The following is a 24,874-nucleotide window of genomic DNA, read 5'->3' as shown; positions in this document are numbered from 1 at the left end:
CCCCCTCTCCTCTCCCTCTCCTCTCCCTCTCCTCTCCCTCTCCTCTCCCTCTCCTCTCCCCCCTCTCTCTCCCTCCCCTCCCTCTCCTCTCCTCTCCCCCTCTCTCCTCTCCTCTCCTTTTTCGTCCCCTCCGCCCACTCCCCCACCAGTCCCCACCCCTAGCCACCTCCCTCCCCCTCCCTGCTCCCCCCCTCTCCACCCTCCCCTCCCCTCAGCCCGCCCTCTCGCTCCCCTCTCTCCCCAGCTCAAGCCTCTCTCCTCACCCCTCTACCCTCCCTCTCTCTCATCCCCTCCTCCCCCTCCTCCCCCTCCCTCCCTCCCCTTAACCCCCCTACCCCCTACCCTCTTCCCTCCACCCTCCCTCCCCCTCCCTGCTCCCCACCTCTCCCCTCACCCCCCTCTCAGCATGCCCTCTCTCTCCCCTTCATTCTCACCCTCTCTCTCTCTCCTCCACTCCTCCCCCACCTTTCCCCCCTCACCCACCCTCCTCTCTTCTCCTCCTCCCCACCCCCCTATCCTTCTTGCCCCTCTCTCTGTGTGTCTCTCTCTCCCTGTCTCTGTGTGTCTCTCTCTCCCTTCTCTCTCTACCCCCGCCCCCTTCCCCCCCTCCCCCTCTCTCTAGATGTGACTGCAAGTTGGGGGCTATGCATCAGTAGATAGGGCGGTTATGGGGTAAAAGGAGCAAATTAATAATATTAATATAATATCAAGGGGGGTAATTAGCGTGAGTGTGGGGGGGAGGGGGGGGGATAGTTAGTGTGTGTGACGCTGCATGCCGCCTCCACCGCCACATCCGCACGTTCGGGGACCAGACCCAACGGGTCTGCAATTGGTCTAGTATATACATAAAATCTATATATATATATAGATAGATTTTATATATATATATATATATATATATATATATATATATATATATATATATATGTGTATATTAATTTATATATATATATATAGATTTTTTATATATATACACACCAATAGGTCTAATATTGCAATAATAACAATAATAGTCTATGTAGTTCAGAGCTAATTTGGAGGTTGCAGCATTCAATAACCTGATGGCTGTAGGGAATAAACTGTTCCTTAACCTAGACGTTACAGTTTACAGGCTCCTGTACCTTCTTCCCGATGGCAGGAGTGGGATGTGTGTGTGGTCAGGGTGGTGTCGCTCTCTATCGATGAAGGTAAATCCCTTCCATGGTGGGGATGTCAGAACCCATGATGGACCGGGCAGTGATCACAACTTTCTTCGCTCCTGTGCATGCCACTTTATCAGAGATACCCCCCCCCCCCCCCCCCCCACCTCCCCCTTGTCCCACCCATTGTCCGCATCATAAAACTAACTTGCTTTCCCCCATCGAGACACAAGAGGCTGCAGATGCTGGAAACCAGAGCAAACAAATAATTTGTTGGGGGAGGAAGGGGCTTCACCCGAAACGTCACCCATTCCTTTTCTCCAGAGGTACTGCCTGACCCACTGGGTTACTCCAACATTTTGTGTCAATATTCGGTGTAAACCACCATCTGTAGTTCCTTCCTACACAATCGGTTGGAGGGGTGGCATGGCGGCACAGCGGTAGAGTTGCTGCCTTACAGCGCTTGCAGTGCCGGAGACCCGGGATCGATCCCGACTGTGGGCGCCGTCTGTTCGAAGATTGTACGTTCTCCCCGTGACCGCGTGGTTTTTCTACGAGATCATCGCTTTCCTCCCACACTCCAAAGACGTACAGCTATGTAAGTTAATTGGCTCTGTACAAGTGTAACTTGTCCCTGGTGAGTGTAGGATAGTGTTAATGTGTGCCATTTAAGACTGAGGTGAGAAAAAACTTTTTCACCCAGAGAGTTGTGAATTTGTGGAATTCCCTGCCACAGAGGGCAGTGGAGGCCAAATCACTGGATGGATTTAAGAGAGAGTTAGATAGAGCTCTAGGGGCTAGTGGAATCAAGGGATATGGGGAGAAGGCAGGCACGGGTTATTCATTGGGGACGATCATCCATGATCACAATGGTCGAAGGGCCGAATGGCCTCCTCCTGCACCTATTTTCTATGTTTCTATGTTTCCTCCCGCGACGAGATACGACAAGCTACGACTCTGTCGGCGACAACTGAAGACGGATTGCGTGAAATGCGTGAGTCTCACGCTCAATGCGAGAGAGTTAATGTGAGAAGCTGACTTGGTACGTGTAGGAAGGAACTGCTGATGCTGGTTTAAACCGAAGATAGACACAAAATGCTGGAGCAACTCAGTGATACAGGCAGCATCTGTGGAGAGAAGGAATGGGTGACGTTTCTGGTCGAGACCCTTCTTCAGTGTTGGAGGCACAGTGAAATTCATTTTTTGCCTCCAGTTCAGTACAAGTATTACTATATATAAGCACATCTTAGATACAGTACAAGTGTGTAGCAATAGTCCACTGAGACAGTATACAACAGTAGCCAGATTAGGCTCTATTTTCAAGTTCCAGTTGTTTAGTTTAGAGATACTGTGCGGAAACAGGCCCTTCAGCCCATCGAGTCCGCACCGACCAGCACACGGACACTATCCTACACACACTAGCGACATTTTACACTTATATCGAGCCTATTAACGTACAAACCTGTGCGTCTTTGGAGTGTGGGAGGAAATCGAAGCTCTCGGAGAAAACCCAGGCAGGTCACGAGGAGAACGTACAAACTCCGTACAGACAGCAACCCGTAGTCGGGATCGAAATCTGGGTCTCCGGCGCTGCAAGTGCTGTAATGGGCCTGTCCGACTTAGAGCGGTTTTTTGGGCGATTCCAGGCGACAGTGGCGACAATTTCTGCGGTTGTATGTTGTCGTAGGTGTTGTCGTATGTGCTGTCGTAGGTTGTCGCCAGGTGAATTAGGTGAATTCCATTAAAATTAGTCCCTGGCAGTCACCTTAAGAGTCGCCTAAGTGGGACAGACCCATCAGGCAGCAACTCTACCGCTGCTCAAGGTGGCTGCCCCTGTTGTAAGTGTCGAGTTTTTTTGACCTGACCATGAAGGCCCGTTGTCCTGGTGGCGACGCAGGGTCGGCCTGGCCAAGCGTAGCCGTCGGTGGTAGCCTCCGCCGCTGTTCCACCGCTCCGTGCCTCTGCAGGCCGCGTGACGTTCACACTCTCGGCCTCTTGAGGCGGCGCTGGGTCCCAGCTGAGCCCCAGGCTGCTGCGGGGCCTCCAGCGGCCCACTCCCCCGTCGAGGCCGGGCACTTCCTCCCGCAGATGGTCTGCCCACACCATCCACTCATGGCTGCTGTGGGGGCCTCAAGCCACTGCCGAAAGCAAGGTCAGTAGTTTACAAACCAGATCCCAATCACAAGAAGAGCGAGTTGTAATTTAGATGTTAGCGAACGCTGCATTATTTTATGTTTTGAAACTTATCCTATGCAGCAATTATGGTGTGAAACGAAAGACTCCTCCACATCATGTCTTTTGAAGGCTTCTCCTACAGCTCTCAATTTAAATTAAATAACAACACTCACCTCATCACAGGCCTGAGTTCTTGTTTTGCACAATACATGTCTTTACACTCACTATTGATTTCTTTATAATAGACTGCAATATGTTTTCCTGGAATAGTCGCCAACCTAACAGGTCAATAATTCCTCACGGCCTTTTGTTTGACCTTTATTGAAAACGACAACAATTTTAGTTGGTTCCCACTGTAGGAAAATAGTGGTATTTGGTAAGTTTTGAAAGATTTCTCATCCTCTTTCAGATTCTCATTTTATTAAAATGCCGCACGGTGGCGCAGCACCAGAGTTGCTGCCTCACGGGGCTTGCAGCATCGGAGACCTGGGTTCGATCCCGACTACGGGTGCTGTCTATCCGGAGTTTGTACGTTCTCCCTGTGACCCACGTGGGTTTTTTGCGGGATCTTCGGTTTCCTCCCAAAAGTTATAGGTTTGTTGGTAATAGAAACAGAGAAAATGGGTGCAGGAGGAGGCCATTCGGCCCTTCGAGCCAGCACCGCCATTCATTGCGATCATGGCTGATCATCCCCAATCAAAAACCCATGCCTGCCTTCTCCCCATATCCCTTGATTCCACTAGCCCCTAGAGCTCCATCTAACTCTCTCTTAAATCTCTTAAATTGGCTTGGTATGTATAAATTGTCCCTAGTGTGTGTAGGATAGTGAATAATGTGTTGGGATCACTGGTCGGTGCGGACGTGGTGGGCCGAAGGGCCTGTTTCCGCACTGTATCTCTAAACTAAACATAACTAAACTTAAAATATTATTGGATAGCATGTGGTGAGGAACTGGTGTTGCCAATGAGTTTACAACATGAAACAGAGCAGGTTTCCTTTTCATGTTCCTAAGTGATAGGAGTAGAATTAGGCCATTCGGTCCATCAAGTCTATTCCGCTATTCAATCATGGCTGATCTCCCACAAGTCTACTGCCTCTGCCTCTTCCTTTCTTCCCACCCCCCCACCTCCACCTCAGTCTGAAGAAGGGTCTCGACCCGAAACGTCACCTATTCCTTCGCTCCATAGATGCTGCTTCACCCGCTGAGTTTCTCCAGCATTTTTGTCTACCTATGGCTGATCTACCTCTCCCTCTTAACCCCATTCTCCTGCCTTCTCCACATAATCCCCGTCACCTGTACAAATCAAGAATCTATCAATCTCCGCCTTAAAAACATCCATTGACTTGGCCTCCACGGCCTGCTGTGGCAGAGAAATCCACAGATTCACCGCCCTCTTCATCATGTTAAGCACTTTAATCTCCTCAGTCTATTGACAAAACCAAAGGGACTCAGGTGACTGAGCTTGCTACAGCATCACAGTGGTGAGTGCACATCTGGTGAGCACTTTCTAAAACACATATGGCGCCTGATAGGGGCTAAAAAATGGTCACATTGGGGTCAACTTGCAAGTTTTGCAAGATTGGGTCAGAGCTTCTGAGTGAAGCGGACGGAATTCATTGTCACAGGCAGCTGTGGACGGCCAAGTCATTGGGTATTTTGAAAGCGGAGCTTGCCAGGTTCTTGATTAGTAAAGGGACCTGTTCCACTTGGGCGACCTAATCCGCGAGTTCTGGCGAGTTTGCTCTCGACCCATACTCGCAGCATGGTCGATGCACGTGACCGTAGGAGGTCTTTGTAACTCTCCTTCATGCTCGAGAGTAGTCCCCGCGTACTCGAGGCCTCAGCTAGGTCGCGGCGATTTTTTCAATATGTTAAAAAAATGCCCGCGAGTAAAAAAAGGTCGCCATGGAAAAAAATTGCTACTTTTTTTACTCATTGGTTTAGTCATAGTAGGTCATAGTAGGTCGGCATGTTAGTCGTAGGTAATCGAAGGTAGTCGTAGATAGTCTTCGTCATAGTCGAAGGGAGGTCGAAGGAGATCGAAGGAGGTCGTCTTCACTCTCCACTATTCGGTGTCCAATTTTCTTGAAGTTAGTCGTAGCGAGTCGTAGCTAGTCTTCAACATAGTCGAAGGAGGTTGAAGGATGTCTTCAACATGACATTTTTTCAGCTCTTCTAAACTCGCCAATTAGGTCGCCCAAGTGGGACAGCCCCTTAAGTGTGTCAAGGTTCATGGGGAGAAGGCAGGAGAGTGGGGTTGAGAGGGAAAAGATATATCAGCTATGATTGAATGGGGGAGTAGATTCAATGAACCGAATGGCATAATTCTGCTTCTGGAACTGATAAACATGGATTTATGAAGATCAGCCATGATTGAACAGTACAGTATACACACAATGGGCCAAATGGCCTAATTTATAAGGAAACAAAATAGTTTAATACGGGCATATTGCTGCTATAATAACTTACTCTCGCAAATTTCCAACAGCCAAAATGTAATATCCAGTCTGAGGAAGGGTCTTGACCAAAATCTCACCTATTCCTTCTCTCCAGAGATGCTGCCTGTCCTGCTGAGTTACCCCAGCATTTTGTGTCTATCTATAATATCCCAGTTCTGGGTTTTTAGCTTTAGCTCCAGATGAACAGATTCATTCAGTCTGAGGGCGCATCCTCACACACTAATGAGATGTAAAATAAATCAGAGATAAACCTGCAATCATGCCTTTGCAATGACCTTTGCATCTCCGACCTTGTACTTGAAGAGATACATGCAGGGAAATATTTTGTTTCCTTACAGCTTAGCAGCCTTCATTTCTAGGTCTAGTCCATCTGCATATCCCTGATTTTTAGTTTTGTTTTTCGAGGTGCAGCACTGAAACCGTCCCTTTGTCCCACCGACCAGCGATCCCCGTACACTAACACTATCCTACGCACACTAGGAGCAATTTACCATTTTACTGAAGCCAATTAACCTACAAACCTGTTCAAGAAGGAACTGCAGATGCTGGAAGATCGAAGGTACACAAAATTGCTGGAGAAACTCAGCGGGTGCAGCAGCATCTATAGAGCGAAAGAAATAGGCGACGTTTCGGGCTGAAACCCTTCTTCAGACTGATGGGGGGTGGGGGGGAGAAGGAAGGAAAAGGGGAGGAGGAGGAGGAGCCCGAGGGCGGGCGGATGGGAGGGTGGGAGGAGACAGCTAAAGGGTTGAGGAAGGGGAGGAGACAGCAAGGACTAGCAAAATTGGGAGAATTCAATGTTAATGCCATCCGGACGCAAGGTCCCCAGACGGAATATGAGGTGCTGTTCCTCCAATTTCCGCTGTTGCTCACTCTGGCAATGGAGGAGACCCAGGACAGAGAGGTCGGATTGGGAATGGGAGGGGGAATAAACCTGTACGTCTTTGGAGGGTGAGAGGAAACCGGAGCACTCGGAGAAAACCAGCGCAGGTCACGGGGAGAACGCACAAACTCCATACAGACAGCACCCGTAGTCGGGATCGAACCCGGGGCTCTGTCGTTGTAATGCCCCTGTCCCACTTAGGAAACCTGAACGGAAACCTCTGGAGACTTTGCGCCCCTCCCAAGGTTTCCGTGCGGTTCCCGGAGGTTGCTGGTGGTTGCCGGAGGTTGCAGGTAGTGGAAGCAGGTAGGGAGACGGGCAAACACCTCCGGGAACCGCACGGAAACCTTGGGTGGGGTGCAACGTCTCCAGAGGTTTCCGTTCAGGTTTCCTAAGTGGGACGGGGGCTTAAGGCAGCAAATCTACCGCTGCGCCACCGTGCCAGCCTTGGTTGCAACACAACTTGGTTGATCTTGAATGTAACATAACTGCCTGGGATTTCAATGCATAATGCAATGATGTGTGATTGTAAATCAATATTTTACGGGCTGGAGTCTGACAGTGAAAACTTCCAGATGTTTCATGTTGAGACAGAAATTCAACCAGGCACCTCCAGTCAACCTTGGCCATTCTCCACGGCCGCACCACTGTGCCACCCACAACAACTACCACTGCCCCATAGTCCTAGATTAATACAGTGTGGAAACAGGCCCTTCGGCCCAACTCACCCATACTGGCCAACAATGTCCCAGCTACCCACTTGCCTGCGCTTGGTCCATATCCCTCCATACCCGTCCTATCCATGTACCTGTCCAACTGTTTCTTAAACTATGGGATAGTCCCAGCCTCAACTACCTCCTCTGGCAGCTTGTTCCACACATTCCTTGTGTGAAAATGTTACCTCTCGAATTCCTTTTAAATATTTTCCCCTTCACCTTAAACCCAAGTCCTCTGGTCCTCGATTTCCCTACTCTGAGTTAAAGACTGTGCATCTACCCGATCTATTCCTCTCATGATTTTGTATGCCTCTATAAGATTTCCCCTCATCCTCCTGCGCTCCATGGAATAGAGACCCAGCCTACTCAACCTCTCCCTATAGCTCACACCCTCTAGTCCTGGCAACATCCTCGTTAATCTTTTCTGAACCCTTTCAAGCTTGACAATATCTTTCCTATAACATGTTGCCCAGAACTGCATACAATATTCTCAATGCGGTCATAGAAACATAGAAACATAGAAAATATGTGCAGGAGGAGGCCATTTGGCCCTTCGAGTCAGCACCGCCATTCATTGTGATCATGGCTAATCATCCCCAATCAATAACCCGTGCCTGCCAACTCCCCATATCCCTTGATTCCACTGGCCCCTAGTGTTCTATCTAACTCTCTCTTAAATCCCAACGTCTTATACAACTGCGACATGGAATGCTGCATCTTCTCTCTCAGGGGCCCTCAATTTATATGGAAGGGAAGTTAGACACAAAATGGTGGAGTAACTCAGCGGGACAGGCAGCATCTCTGGAGAGAAGGAATGGGCGTCGTTTCGGGTCGAGACCCATCTTCGGACTGTGAGTAAGAGAAAGAGAAGCGAGCGATATAGACGGTGATGCAGAGAGATGAAGCTGGTGCGACTTTGGTGGGGGGAGGAATGGAGTGAGAGGGAATGCAAGGGAGACTTGAAGTTCGAGAAATCAATATTCATATTGCTGGGTACCCAAGCGAAATATGAGATGCTGTTCCTCCAATTTGAGTATAAGCTCACTCTGACAAGGAGGAGGCCTAGGACAGAAAGGTCAGTGTGGGTAGACACAAAATGCTGGAGTAACTCAGTGGGTGAGGCGGCAACTCTAGAGAGAAGGAATGGGCGACGTTTCGTGTCGAGACCTTTCTTTAGACTGATGTCAGGGGAGTGGGTGGGACAAAGATAGAATGTAGTCGGAGACAGTAAGACTGGTGGGGGAACTGGGAAGGGGGAGGGGACTGAGAGAGAGGAAAAGCAAGGGCTATCTGAAGTTAGAGGAGTCAATGTTCATACCGCTGGGGTGTAAACTACCCAAGTGAAATATGAGGTGCTGTTCCTCCAATTTGCGCTGGGCCTCACTCTGGCAATGGAGGAGGCCCAGGACAGAAAGGTCGGATTGGGAATGGGAGGGGAGTTGAAGTGCTGAGCAACCGGGAGATCAGGTAGGTTAAGGCGGACTGAGCAGAGGTGTTCAGTGAAACGATCGCCGAGCCTGCGCTTGGTCTCGCAGATGTAGAGAGGTTGACACCTGGAACAGCGGATACAGTAGATGGGGTTGGAGGAGGTGCAAGTGAACCTCTGCCTCACCTGGAAAGACTGTTTGGATCCTTGGATGGAGTCGAGGGGGGAGGTAAAGGGACAGGTGTTGCATCTTCTGCGGTTGTAGGGGAAAGTACCTGGGGAGGGGGTGGTTTGGGTGGGAAGGGACGAGTTGACCAGGGAGTTTCGGAGGGAACGGTCTCTGCGGAAAGCAGAAAGGGGTGGAGATGGGAAGATGTGGCCAGTAGTGGGATCCCGTTGGAGGTGGCGAAAGCGCTGGAGGATTATATGTTGTATGCGACGGCTGATGGGGTGGAAGGTGAGGACAAGGGGGACTCGGTCCTTGTTATGAATGGTGGAGGGGGGGTAAGAGTGGAGCTGTGGGATATCGAGGAGACCCCAGTGAGAGCCTCATCTATAAAGGTGTGGGAATGGGAAGGGGCATTAAAGTGTTTGGCAACTGGGAGATCAGGTAGGTCTAGGAGGAAGGGAGGTTGGTTTGCGTGATGGTCTAGGCTGCTTCCACAATTCTCTGCATTTAGACAATAGACAATAGACAATAGGTGCAGGAGTCGGCCATTCGGTCCTTCGAGCCAGCACCGCCATTCAATGTGATCATGTCTGATCATCCCCAATCAGTACCCCGTTCCTGCCTTCTCCCCATATCCCCTGACTCCGCTATTTTTAAGAGCCCTATCTAGCTCTCTCTTGAAAGCATCCAGTGAACCTGCCTCCACCGCCCTCTGAGGCAGAGAATTCCACAGATTCACCACTCTCTGTGAGAAAAAGTGTTTCCTCGTCTCCGTTCTAAATGGCTTACCCCTTATTCTTAAACTGTGGCCCCTGGTTCTGGACTCCCCCAACATCGGGAACATGTTTCCTGCCTCTAGCGTGTCCAAACCCTTAACAATCTTATATGTTTCAATTCTTGTGGCCTTGGATGGAGCTGTTCCCGATAAAATGCTTTCTATGCTGAGTGTGTTTATGTTGTTGTGATCCATTTGTTTGTGTGATTTTCTTCCTTTTACTTTAAATATAACATTTTTGATCGCACTGTGAACACTTGTATTATTTCCACGAGCCTTGAAAAGAACCTTGCTGTCGTTACAGTGAATTAACAGCCCACGCACTAAACAATAGAAAGGCCTGTCCTTAATCACCTTCAAGTCAATGCATGAGCAACTGGCTGCAAATGAAAATCAAAATCACTGCAGAAGGCGGAAAAATAAAGCAGAAACAGAAAATGCTACAAAGATTCGGCAGGTCAGGCAGCATCTGCGGAAAGAATTGAATCAAATTGAATTGAATTGAATTCTTCTTTTTTGTCGCGTCCACGCACAAGATTAGAAGTTGTTCAGCCAGATGGTGTCTGTCTCGTCGCTTCTTGTGCTTCTTGTGCGTGGTGGTGGCAAGATTGGTGGAAACAGGGCCGCGAGGTGAACGCTCTTTTCTTGACCCCATTGAAATTAATTGATTTGAATTGAATTGTATAGCATGCAAGCAGGCCTTTCGGCCCACCGAGGCCACGCTGGCCATCGATCCCTTCACCCTTTAAGTCAAGCGCAGGTAACATCCTGGTGAAGATGTCACATCCTTAAAGCTCAATTTAATGAGTAATAGCTACTACAGGCAATGCACAAGCTGGCTTCATTCCTTTGCCTCCATCTTCATCCAGCCCAGAGTATAATGGCAGGAGATTTGCTGGTTTACACTGAATATAGCCTCAGAATTAAAGGGCGGACTTATTAAGTCAGAGAGTAGTTAATCTGTGGAACTCATTGCCACATAGGTCTGTGGAGCCTGCCTGTGGATATTTTTAAGGCAGAGATAGACAGGTTCTTGATTGGAACAGGCTTCAAGGGTTACGAGGAGAAGGCAGGAAAATGGGATGAGGTGGCAGAGATCAGCCAGGATTGAATGGCGGAGTAGACTCGATGGGCTGAGTATAACTTGTGAACTTGTGATAGAGACAAAATGCTGGAGTAACTCAGCGGGACAGGTAGCATCTCTGGATTGAATGAATGGGTGACGTTTCGTGTCGAGACCCTTCATCAGTCTGAATCGTCCAAATCGTTAATATATATTGTAAATAACTGGGCTCCCAGCACCGAGCCTTGCGGTACCCCACTAGTCACTGCCTGCCATTCTGTAAAGGAACTGTTAATTCCTACTCTTTGCTTCCTGTCTGCCAACCAGTTCTCTATCCATGTCAATAACCTACCCCTAATAACATGCTCTAATTTTGCACACTAATCTCTTGTGTGGGACCTTGTCAAAGGCTTTTTGAAAGTCCAGATACACCACATCCACTGGCTCTTCCTTATCCATTTTACTTGTTACATCTTCGAAAGATTCCAGAAGATTAGTCAAGCATGATTTCCCATTCATAAATCCATGCTGACTTTTACCGATCCTGTCTCTGCTTTCCAAATGTGCTGCTATAACACCTTTCACAGTCGACTTAAGCATCTTCCCCACTAGCGATGTCAGGCTAACTGGTCTATAATTCCCCCTGTTCTCTCTCCCTCCTTTCTTAAAAAGTGGAGTTACATTGGCTACCCTCCAGTCCACAGGAACTGATCCAGAGTCGAGAGAACATTGCAAAATGATCAACAATGCATCCACAATCTCACGTGCCACCTCCTTGAGTACTCTATGATGCAGTCCATCAGGCCCTGGGGATTTATCTGCCTTCAGTCCCAACAGTTTACCTAACATCATTTCCTGACTAATGTGAATTCCCTTCAATTCCTCCCTCTCACTAGATCCTCTGTCGGCTAGTATTTCTGGGAGATTGTTTGTGTCTTCCTTAGTGAAGACAGAACTAAAGTACTCAGTTAACTGTTCTGCCATTTCCTTGTTTCCCATATAAATTCACCTGTCGCTGATTGTAAGGGACCAACATTGATGGATTGACGGTAGAAGTGGAGATAAGATGTGAACTGACTATCTGCAGACAAACGACATGCTATTCTGTTTGAAAATGGTCTCGACCCAATATGTTCTTTAACGTGTTATCTGGAGGCTGCTCGACCCGCTGAGTTACTCCAACACTTTTTTTCGTAATCCAGCAACTGCAATTCCTTGTTTCTGTTTATTTTCACTTGCTGTCAACACTAGGATTGGTGTCCAGAGTGGACAAACCTGAGCAACACAATTCAAGGCATCGTTACTCTTGAAGTTTAATTATTAAAACAGCGTCCTTGGTAAACATCTATAATGAGGCAGCGGAGAGGCTTTAGAGTTACTGACCGGAGGAAACCGGAGCCCCCTCGGAAAACAACCCACGCTGTCACTGGGGCAACTCGGTGGCACAGCGGTAGAGTTGCTGCCTTACAACGCTTACAGCGCCAGAGACCCGGGTTCGATCCTGACCACGTGTGTTTGTCTGTAAGGAGTTTGTGCGTGGGTTTTCTCCGAGGACTTTGGCTTCCTCCCACATTCCAAAGACGTACAGGTTTGGAGGTTAATTGGCTCGGTATAAATGTATAAATTGTCTAAATTGTCCCCGGTGTAGGATAGTGTTCGTGTGCGGGGATCGCTGGTCGGCGCGGACTCGGTGGGCCGGATGGCCTGTTTCCGCGCTGTATCTCTAAACTAAGAGAAAACTCAAGTGTGATCGTACAAACTCCGTACGGACAGCATCCGTAGTCAGGATCGAACCAGGGTCTCTGGTGGTTAAAGGCAGCAACTCTACCACAACGCCTCTGTACCGCCCAAAAAGATGTACTTTGGAAATTGTCGGGACAATCTCTTGAATTGACATTTATACCAAGGTATAATTATTAGTGAGCGACTCTCGTTGATACGATACGAACACTGAAACCAGCCATTAGGCCTGGAGGAAACTTGACTTTGTGCCACTCTAAATTGCCAGAGGGTAAACAATAAAATGTTAATCAGATCACACTCGAGCTCCGACGTTGAGATCAGGGAAGGGATTAATGCATTACTGTCACTTAACGCAGAATTAGAGATATATTTGTTTTGTCAATCAATATTTGGGGCGTGTGTGTATTCTCAAGCTAGTGGTGCAACAGGTGTTAGGATGTCATCTTTCTTAACAAATATTTAACACACATTAGTGGCACGGTGGCGCAGCGGTAGAGTTGATGCCTCGCAGCGCCGGAGACCCGGGTTCGATCCCGACTACGGGTGCTGTCTGTACAGAGATTGTGCCTTCTCACGGTGACCACGTGGGTTTTCTCCGAGATCTTCGGTTTCCTCCCACACTCTAAAAACGTACAGGTTTGTACAGTAGGTTAATTGGTTTGGTGTAAGTGTAAATTGTCCCTAGTGTGTATAGGATAGTGTTAATGTAGTGGGATCGCTGGTCGGTGAGCCGAAGGGCCTGTTTCCGTGCTGTATCTATAAACTAAACTCAAATTTAAGTGTCTTGTCATAGAAACATAGAAACATAGAAAATAGGTGCAGGAGTAGGCCATTCGGCCCTTCGAGCCTGCACCGCCATTCAATATGATCATGGCTGATCATCCAACTCAGTATCCCATCCCTGCCTTCTCTCCATACCCCCTGATCCCTTTAGCCACAAGGGCCACATCTAACTTCCTCTTAAATATAGCCAATGAACTGGCCTCAACTACCTTCTGTGGCAGAGAGTTCCACAGATTCACCACTCTCTGTGTAAAAAATGATTTTCTCATCTCGGTCCTAAAAGACTTCCCTCTTATCCTTAAACTGTGACCCCTAGTTCTGGACTTCCCCAACATCGGGAATAATCTTCCTGCATCTAGCATGTCCAACCCCTTAAGAATTTTGTAAGTTTCTATAAGATCCCCCCTCAATCTTCTAAATTCTAGCGTGTACAAGCCGAGTCTATCCAGCCTTTCTTCATATGAAAGTCCTGCCATCCCAGGAATCAGTCTGGTGAACCTTCCCTGTACTCCCTCTACGGCAAGAATGTCTTTCCTCAGATTAGGAGACCAAAACTGTACGCAATACTCCAGGTGTGGTCTCACCAAGACCCTGTACAACTGCAGTAGAACCTCCCTGCTCTTATACTCTTATGACAGCTGTCATATACTCTTATGACGTGTCAGCTGACGTGCTCCCAGTGTAAATATTTCCAAGATGGCCATTCGCGGGTCCAGGCAGCGGGCAGTCGATGGCCGCACACCGGTCGCCTGCCTGCCCCTTTTCCGGGGTTACGTCCGAGCTCGCGTGTCCCTAGAAAAGGAACACGCGGTGTCCATGGGGACTGTGGAGGCCTTCTGTGAACGCTGGTCACCACAGGAGGTTGAATATATTATCGATAAGAATGTTAATATTTTAATTTGATAATTTTGTTTAAGTGTTAAGAGGGAACACGTGGTGTCCATGGGGACTTTGGAGGCTTTCCATGAATACTGGTCGCCGATGAAGGTCGAGTGTTTTGTTGATAAACGGAACACTCGACCTTCAACGGCCATTCGTGGGTCCAGTTGACGCTGACGTTATTAATTTGACGATCATTTGTTTGTAAACTGTCAGCATAGGCAGTCTTTGATTGTGTTAATACTCTATGTTTATTTTTATTTTTTGAATAAAAGTAGTTTCATAATAAAAAAGTGTAAATATTTCATTCTGTAGAAACCACTTGTCCGCACTTAAACTGTTGAAGCACATCATGTTATTGAAACAAGTTGAAATTAAACTTGGGCGGCACGGTGAAGCAGCGGTAGTGTTGCAGCCTAACAGTCCTTACAGCACCAGAGACCCAGGTACGACCCTGGCTACGGGTGCTGTCTGTCTGGAGTTTGTACGCTCTCCCCGTGACCTGCGTGGGTTTTACTCCAAGAACTTCAGCTGCCTCCCACACTCCAAAGACGTACTGGTTTGTAGGCCAATTGGCTCTGGTATAAACAAAAAAATTGTCCCTAGTGTGCACGATAGTGTTGACGTGCGGGGATCGCTGTTCGGTGCAGAATCGGTGTTCGGGCCGAAGGGCCTGTTTCCGCTCCATATCTCTAAACTAAACTAAACTAAACTACATATTATCCTCCATTGCCAGAGTGAGGCCCAGTGCGAATTGGAGGAACATCACCTCATATTTCGCTTAGGTAGTTTACACCCCAGCGGTATGAACATTGACTTCTCTAATTTTTGATAGCCCCTTGCTTTCTCCCTCCTTCCCCTCCCCCTTCCCAGCTCTCCCACGAAGCCTACTGCCTCCGCCTCTTCCTTTCCTTTTCCCGCACCCCCTCCTCCCCCGACATCAGTCTGAAGAATACCTTCTCTCCATAGATGCTGCCTCACTCGCTGAGTTCCTCCAGCATTTTTTGTCTACCTTATATATTATCGCTTGTTGACACAAGGAACTGCAGGTGCTGGTGTGACAAGAAAAGACACAAAGTGCTTTGTCAGGCAGCATCCCTGGAGGACGTGGATAGGCACCATTTCAAAGGTGCAGAAGTGTGAAAACGCACACCACCAGATTCAGGGACAGTTTCTTCCCAGCTGTTATCAGGCAACTGAGCCATCCTTCCACAACCAGAGAGCAGCGCTGAACTACTATCTACCTCATTGGTGACCCTCGGGACTATCCTTGAACGGACTTTGCTGGCTTGATCTTGCACTGAACGTTATTCCCTTCTCATGTATCTGTACCTGTGAACGGTTCGACTGTAATCATGGACAGTCTTTCCATTGACTGGATAGCACGCAACAAAAGCTTTTCATTGTACCTCGGTACACGTGGCAATAGACCTGACACGAACATTGCCACAAGCTTGTGCAGGCAGCACCCGTCCCCATCCCTCATCTGCCCTGCTTGCAAAGCTATTGACAAAGCCTCTGTAGTCACAGCTTTGATTGCGACACAGAAGACCTTGCAGGTTATAGATTTTCCTTAAGCTAGGTTGGCGTGGAAACAATGAATCAATTCCAGAGCTTTATTGGAAGTCCGTGGACGAAGAGTTTACTCCTGCAAAACACCACATCAGTCACTTGCTTTATTAAACCCCGAGCTGACTAGTGCTATCCATTATTGTAGCTCGGAGTGCGCCAGAGCAAACGCATGCTGGGCGGCAGTTAGTCACAGCGTGCAAACAGGACCTTCGGCCCAACTTGCCCAAGACGGCCAACATACCCCATCTACACTGGTCCCACTGTGATCCATATCCCTCCAAACCTGTCCTACCCATGTACAAAATCACGAGAGGAATCGATCGGGTGGATGCACAGAGTCTCTTGCCCAGAGTAGGGGAATCGAGGACCAGAGGAGATAGGTTCAAGGTGAAGGGGAAAAGATTTAATAGGAATCCGAGGGGTAACATTTTCACACAACGGGTGGTGGGTGTATGAACATGGCTGATCTATCTCTCCCTCCTAACCCCATTCTCCTGCCTTTGCCCCATAACCTCTGACACCCGCACTAATTAAGACATGGCATGGTAGGCAGGTCTGGAAGGTTAGATCACAACAGACAAAAACAATGCTATCTCTGATGCAGTTTGTAGTTCAGTGCTCGTAGTGTTCAATGGCCTGACGGCTGTCGGCAAGAAGCTGCTCCTGAACCTGGACATTACAGTTTGTAAACTCCTGTACCTTCTTCCCGATGGCAGGAGTAAAATGAGAATGTGGCCAGGGTGGTGTGGGTCTCTGATGATGCTGGCTGCCTTTTTGAGGCAGCGACTCCTGCAGATCCCTTCGATGGTGGGGAGGTCAGTACCCGTGAAGGACTGGGCTCAGGGGGCGGAAGTCCTGGAGGGGACAGGGGGGACACGTTCCCCCCCCCCCCCCCCCCTTGCTTTGAGAGGTGGGGGACAATCCCCCCCATGTTTTGTAATCAGACGCTTTCTAAGGACTGAATCGGCCCATGAGGCTTAAAATCAAACTGCTGCATCGAGGCGATCGAGGCGACCGATGTTGAAGCCCCCGCCGGCCGATGAAAGACCCTCGCGAACGGGCCGATTCAAGCCCCACGATTCGGGGCGGACGAAGCTGCTGTTGCTGGAGTTCGGAGTCGGTCACCAACCAGGTCAGCTCCCGATGTTACCGTCCACAGGGCCCACGGCCAAAGCCTTGCGTGTGTGCGTGAGCGCATGTGCGCGCACGCCCGCCAAGAAATTGTGTCCCCTGCATGTTTCGATAGTGATTTCCGTGCCTGGCTGTATTCACCACACTGTGCAGTCTTCTTTGTTCTTCTCACCACAGATGCTGCCTGACCTGTTATTTGTTTCCGTGTTATCTCCTGCATACTGAGCCTACGTTTTTTAGACACACATTGCCGATTCTGTGTGCAAGGGAGAAGACGGAAGGGCCCTCCAATTAGCAGAAGATCTGTTACAAATAGAAGTTTAGTGCACTAGTGTGAAGGGAAAAGGTGTAAAAGTGAATTAACAAAGTACTAATGTGAACGGGTGATCGATGGTCAATGTGGACTCAGTGGGCCGACGTGCTTGGTACATGCTGTACCTCTAAACAGTATCTGTGGAGAAGAAATGACGACATTATTGAAAGAGATATCAAACTGGGCAGCTTGCAACCCAACGGCATAAATATTGAATTCTCCGACTTCAAGGAACCCTTGAAGTCTCTCTCAGTTCCCTTCCTCACCCCCAGTTGTCCGACTAGTTTCGCTACAGTCCCGCTGAGTTTCACTGTTTGTGATAGTATTTTTCAGTTTTGGAGATACAGAGTGGAAATAGGCCCACTTCGGCCCAACCGAGTCCGCACCGCCCAACGACCCCCACACATTAACACATACTGGGGACAATTTACACTTGAACCAAGTTTACAAACCCAAATCAACTAACCTACAAACCATTAACACTCTCCTCCAGACACTAGGGACAATTTACACATATACCAAGCCAGTCACCCTACAGACCTGCACGTCTTTGAAATATGCGAGGAAACCGAAGATCTCGGAGAAAACCCACGCTGGTCACGGGGAGAACATACAACTTCCGTACAGACAGCGCCCGTAGTCAGGATCGAACCCGAGTCTCTGGAACTGCAAACGCTGTGGGAAACAATTGTATCGCTGCGCCACCGTGCTGCCCTATCACTCATTGGGACGACAGATGGCACAATGGGCTAAGTGTTCGGCTGGCAACCGGAAGGTAGCCGGTTCGAATCCCGCTTGGAGTGCATACTGTCGTTGTGTCCTTGGGCAAGACACTTCACCCACCTTTGCCTGTGTGTGAATGTGTGTGAGTGATTGGTGGTGGTCGGAGGGGCCGTAGGCGCAGATTGGCAGCCACGCTTCCGTCAGTCTGCCCCAGGGCAGCTGTGACTACAGAAGTAGCTTACCACCACCGAGTGTGACTGATGAGTGAATGAATAATGCGATGTAAAGCGCCTTGAGTATTAGAAAGGCGCTATATAAATCCCATCCATTATTATTATTATTATTATTATTATTATTGTTATTCATTATCCCCTTCCCCACAGCCAACATAGAAACATAGAAAATAGGTGCAGGAGTAGGCCATTCGGCCCTTCGAGCCTGTACCGCCATTCAATATGATCATGGCTGATCATCCAACTCAGTATCCTGTACCTGCTTTCTCTCCATACCCCCTGATCCCTTTAGCCACATCTAACTCCCTCTTAAATATAGCCAATGAACTGGCCGCAACTCCATTCTGTGGCAGATAATTCCAGATTCACCACTCTCTGTGTAAAAAATGTTTTTCTCATCTCAGTCCTAAAAGATTTCCCCTTTATCCTTAAACTGCGACCCCTTGTCCTGGACTTCCCCAACATCGGGAACAATCTTCCTGCATCTAGCCTGTCCAACCCCTTAAGAATTTTGTAAGTTTCTATAAGATCCCCCCCTTAATCGTCTAAATTCTAGCCAGTACAAGCCGAGTCTATCCAGTCTTTCTTCATATGAAAGTCCTGACATCCCAGGAATCAGTCTGGTGAACCTTCTCTGTACTCCCTCTATGGCAAGAATGCCTTTCCTCAGATTAGGCAATAGACCATTGTGGGCTCCACCATTCCTTGATCATCGTCGCTGGCTTTGATTTGTTCTTTGCATATCTTTCATTCCTTTGCTCTATGTACCTACTCATACCCCCTCCTTTTCCCCTCTCCCCCGACACTCAGTCTGAAGAAGGGTTTCGGCCCGAAACGTCGCCTATTTCCTTCGCTCCATAGATGCTGCTGCACCCGCTGAGTTTCCCCAGCAATTTTGTGTACCTTACGTCATCTCCAGAGATGCTGCCCGACCCGTTGAGTTACTCCAGCTTTTTTTATGTGTCTATCAAACAGGGCATATTGGGGTGAGAATGGACATATTATTACAAAGCAAAAATATTTAACATTTTTCTTCATTTATTTTACAGGGCGTAAATCCAATTATATTTATCTGGCAAAAGCAACCCCAAACCGGTGTGTGTAAATGGCTGAGATGGATTATGTTATTTCATAAACCTTCCATGCCCTCGCTGGCTGGCAGCCCAGTCTCCTGTTTGAACAATGGTTGAGAATTTCAATCATACAGCACAGTTTTGTTTCTCTGTTACGCAATTGAAAATTGATTCCACCGAGAGTGTGGCGGGATAACAACCAGTTCACATTGCTTCAGAAATATGACTGGGCAGTCTGTGGAATTTATCAAAGTCAAGCTTGAAACCAACTCAGGGATTTCAGGGTGAATGACCCTAACACCCTTGTTGCAATTGAAGAAGGATCGCGATGACCCGAAACGTCACCCATTCCTTCTCTCCAGCGATGCTGACTGCCCCGGAGATTGGCAGGTTCTTGATTAGTAAAGGGCCTGTCCCACGAGCATGCGACTGCATGCGGCAAGCGCGACCTAACGTGGTCGATTGAGCCGTACGGCCTCGCGGGGCCGGTCCCACTTCGATCGCCGGAGCCGTATGGAGTTGTGCGGAGCTGGTCCCGACATCGCGTGGGGCTCCGAAAAACTGACACTGTTCAAAAATTCCACGCGGCGATGGCCTGCCGGCCCGCAGCCGCATTGAGCCCGTACGCACCGCCTCGACGGGCGTGCGCAGCGTCTCGACGCCATACGCAGCGTCTTGACGGCGTACGCCTAGCGCGAACTTCCCGCGGACTTCGTTCGAACTTCACGTCAACTCTTACGGGATCATTCGACCTCCGCGCGGCCCCCGCTTCCGGTTTGGTCGCGTCTGCTGCATCCAGTCGCATGCTCGTGGGACAGGCCCTTTAGTGTGTCAAGGTTTATGGGGAGAAGGCAGGAGAATGGGGTTGAGAGGGAAAAGATAGATCAGCCATGATTCAATGAGCCAAATAATAATAATAATAATAATAATAACTTTATTTATAAAGCACTTTAAACAACTACAGTTGCCACAAAGTGCTGTACATGAGAACTCATGAACAAAAAGCTATTACAAACAATTAAAAACCATTAAAAACCGTAAAACGAAGGACTATAAAAAACACACTAAAAATTAAAAGACATTAAAAGCACTAAAAACAGGAGCAATGCCTCAGCCAGTGTCGAAAGCCAAAGAATAAAAATGTGTTTTTAGGGAGGATTTGAAGATGGAAAGTGAGGGGGTCTGTCTGATGTGCAGCGGCAAGGTGTTCCAGAGTGCCGGAGCAGCAACAGAAAAGGCTCTATCCCCTCTGAGCTTCCGCTTAGACCTTGGTACCTCAAGGAGCAGCTGATCAGCTGACCTGAGGCACCGGGCAGGAGCATATAGGTGGAGCAGCTCAGAGAGGTAAGGCGGGGCGAGCCCATTCAACGATTTAAAAACAAATAAAAGAATTTTGAAATGAACTCGAAAGTGCACTGGGAGCCAGTGTAGGGAGGCCAAAATTGGCGTAATGTGCTCCCTCTTTCGAGTTCCAGTCAAAAGGCGAGCGGCAGCATTTTGAACAAGCTGGAGACGAGCCAATGAAGCTCGTGCGACTCCAGAGTAGAGTGCGTTACAGTAATCCAGCCTAGATGTAATAAAGGCATGGATTACTGTTTCAAAATGCTCCCGCTCGAGAATGGGCTTCACCTTTACCAGCTTCCTTAGGTGAAAGAAGCTGGACTTAACCACCGCGCCTATTTGTTTATCTAGTTTAAAATCACCGTCCATCCTAAAACCCAGGTTCAAGACAGTTGGCTTTACAGACAATGCCAGTGGACCCAAGTCAACAAAGGGAGGTTCACGGCAGCCATTGGGGCCAAACAAAATCACCTCTGTCTTCTCTTCATTAAGTCCCAGAAAGTTTAAGGCCATCCAGGACTTAATGTCCTCAAGACAAGACAGAAGTGATTTTAGAGAATAGTCGTCTTCTTTCCTGAGTGGCATATATAACTGGCTATCATCTGCATAAAAGTGAAAGGAGATGCCATGCCTTTTTAAAATTGAGCCCAGAGGAAGTAGGTATAAAGAGAAGAGCAGGGGCCCTAAAATTGAGCCCTGTGGAACCCCATATACCAAGGGAGTGGAGGAGGATTCAAAGCCAGCAAGGCTTACACGCATGGTTCTGTCTGCCAGATAGGACCTGAACCATCCCAGGGCACTGCCACAAATGCCCACTTGGTGCTGTAGTCGGGAAATTAAAATTCCATGGTCCACTGTATCGAAGGCGGCAGATAGGTCCAGCAAGACAAGAACCACATAATTACCTGAGTCGTTTGCCAGGAGGATGTCGTTGAAGACCCTTAGCAGAGCCGACTCTGTGCTATGCATAGCCTTGAATCCAGACTGGAAAACCTCCCGAATATTGTGCTCATCCAGAAAGAGTTTCAGCTGCGCATAAACTACCTTCTCCATGATCTTAGAGATAAAAGGCAACTTGGAGATCGGCCTAAAATAGTAAGATTAAACGAGAACTTACCAGTTTGAAGTTTGATCTGTATTTTATGAAGAGTTACGATGAGGGATTACGTGAAGAACCCGCTCAGTGCGCAGGCGCGGCATACTTCCAAGCAGCGGTGTGGAATCACAGATAGACACAGTTATTTGAAGTAAACATAGTAAAGATAAGGAGACATCAATTTATTAGTTTGATCCATATAATGAGGGTGGGAGCGGAGGGCACGTAATCCCTCATCGTAACTCCTCATAAAATACAGATCAAACTTCAAACTGGTAAGTTCTCGTTTAATCTTACTATTTTACTTCGGAGTCACGTGAGTGACTACGTGAAGATTTCAAAGCTCTGTGATTTCAAACCGTGTAACAGTTCATACTTCACTCGCTGCCGAAGTCATTCGAGGGAGGAAGTATGTTATCGTAATCAACCATGAATCTGTTTGTAAAAACAATAATGGTGTTATTAACAACAACAAGACCAATTGCTCCCCCGGGCTTAAATTATATATTTTTTGCAGATTCTTTTTCTGCAAACGATACAGGTTCTGTCAGTGGTTTGTTATAAAAGTTTGGAACGTATACTCCCTAGACCACCCTGCAGTAGCCAGGATGTGGTCCATAGGCTCGTCCATCCTCTTAGTTACTGACGTGGAAGCTGTTCTGGTGGAATAAGATTTTATACACGTTAGTATTTACTCCAGCAACTCCCAGTACCTGCTTGAGCCACTAGAGATAGTTTAGCTCGTCACCCGACCATGAGGTTTCCTGTGGCTGACCCATAAGGCTTTTTCCTCTCCCTCGGTATTCCTTATTGTGTCGATCTCTAAGTGGGTCATGACACATAAAACGTGGTTCAGGTGGGTATGCCCGGAATTTCATGACTGGACCTGATGTTCCTGGTCTGTTCTGTTTGGCCAACCCTTGAATGGGCATGTGACACTATCTGGAGTTATAACCATGTTGTCCCATCGCAGTAGATGGGAGAGCTGGCTCTTTGTGTTGATGTAAGGCCACCAGCATGTCCATCTTCAGGGTAGGCTGTTCCAGGGTGAGTGACCTGGCTGGTGATCATCCCCTAAGGTATGTCAGGATTTCACTGACATCCCAATTTGGGTGTACCTATTTCTGGGGAATGGATTGATATACCTCTCCTGTATCTGATCACCAGTGAGCGGTACCCAAGTTGAGTAGGCTAACAGAACATGTCCTTCATTGTGGTGAAGACCTGCCAGGAGCTCCAGTACAGTTTTTGTTATAGTTGAATGTGTAATTCCTGTTTTGGAAACAGTGTACCATTTCTTGATGCTCCTCAGGTATGTTCCCTAGGATATGCGACGGAATGCTGTCATCAGGTTGATAGTGCTGCGTTAGTACGTGGTGATTTAATTGGATATAAGGAATCGATATCTGGTGTCCATATTGCTTAGTGATTTCAGCAAATATTTTTGGTTCAAATGTATGTTTACAGTATTTAGCTCACCTGATAGGTGAGTTACTGATGGTCAAACATGTTTGACGACATACGGTTTCCAATTGTTAATAAATTGTCCCCTAATATCGATGTTCTCCGCCCAAGTGGTCTGGTATATGCCACCACTGATGTTGTTATCTTATAAACGAACATGCAAATTTGGTGGATTACTGAGCAAATGCTTCACTAGAATTAAGTAAGTTAATATATAACATGTTTAAGTCAATTCATATTGGCATTAAGTATTACAAGCTCAGTAACACATCAGGACACATAAGATGTTACTCAAAACAGGTGGAAGTGTACAACCATAATCCTTCCTGCCGATAAATTCCATGATAACACTACAGATTAATCCATTTGCCCCCATATTACAGGTATGGAGATAGTTTTGAACACTAGTATCTCAGCTCATAGGAAAGGTACAAAGTTCAGTAGCTGGTAATGCTGCTATATCCCAATTACTTTGCCACGTAGTTGATTGGTGGTTAATGCACCATGACTGATAGTCTTAATGAATACCAGATAACAACGTTGTGGATGGTCAACGTAAATATCTGGATATATATTTTGTGCACCGTTCCCAGAGGCACTGCAATACTGGGTCGATGCGTGGAGTGGACGGAGCAAGCCCCTATTCCATCTCCCTGTTCCAAAATTCAATTTAATATATGGTCCCTAGATAAGGGACGTATCAGATTATTAAACTGATAAGAACAGATACTACACTTGATCTTAGCCAAAAGGCCGAGAAGCGATGCAGCTAAAGCTGTATCCAAGGATAGTTTGTCGTTAATATATAGACATGCCATGACGGAATGTTTCTAAGTGTCAGGGCTAGTTGATTCTGGATAACTTTGACTTAAATGCCGCAACGCTCATCATGGTTACTCCATCCAGGTAATTGCGGTATATCCGAAACTTATATGAGAAGGTACTGAATAGTGTGCATCTTCAAGGTCGATGTCTACCATAAAGTATCCTTGGATCCATGGTAGTAGTTACAAATCCCATGAATGGGTATACCTGGTGAAATACTCAAGTGGTTTATCAACGATGGTGCGACATTCATCATCGTGGGAGGGTAGACCACTTGGGGTGCTTGCTGAATTGGTGGCAAGATATTAATTCTATTCCCCTTGTATTTATTTTTTGGTATATAACTACCAAGAGTGATAGCTTCCTAACCAGGCGTGATTCATCCACCCCTTGTTAGTACAACCCTTAACCTTTATGTGATGGTAGGAACCATACTTATCTGTCTTCATTGTTGTTTTCTTCGGTTTCTGGTTCCTTGTTCTTGTAGGGACGATGTTTGTTGGGGGGTGGCACATTTTCCCCTGGGGCCTGCTCTGGGCCGTGGCCTAAAATGCTACAGGGTTTGGCATGCAGGCCCCGAGCTTTCACCAGTACCATGAGGTAGACGCCCCTGGTGGACACGTAGAGGTACTGCTGTCTGGTTTAGTGTGGTGCTCATTCCAGACTCTGCCCTCTTGTGCCGAATAGTTTGAACACTTCGTCCAGTTTTTTAGGACTGGTTTGGTAAGTGCCAGGTAGCAGGATCTGTGCTTATGAGGTCGGCGTTCTCATAGTCCTGTTAATTTCATAGATTGAGGGCAGGTTTGTGAGTTCATTTCAGAAGTTATGAGGTATACCGTTGAACAGTAGGGTCAGGTGTTTTGCCATACTACCCTGCCCTTCTGGAATGAGC

At 47.7% G+C, this 24,874-nt stretch overlaps 1 non-coding gene across 1 annotated transcript; it reads right to left on the bottom strand.

The window, feature by feature from the left end:
• Positions 1 to 23,730: 23,730 nt before the first annotated feature.
• Positions 23,731 to 23,922, bottom strand: LOC116980943. Its single transcript, XR_004414117.1, has one exon. It is a non-coding gene; the product is annotated as a U2 spliceosomal RNA (small nuclear RNA).
• Positions 23,923 to 24,874: the final 952 nt, after the last annotated feature.

Source organism: Amblyraja radiata, chromosome 14 (genome assembly GCF_010909765.2).
Source record: "Amblyraja radiata isolate CabotCenter1 chromosome 14, sAmbRad1.1.pri, whole genome shotgun sequence".
NCBI lineage: Eukaryota > Metazoa > Chordata > Chondrichthyes > Rajiformes > Rajidae > Amblyraja > Amblyraja radiata.
This window is presented reverse-complemented; position numbering and strand designations above follow the sequence as displayed.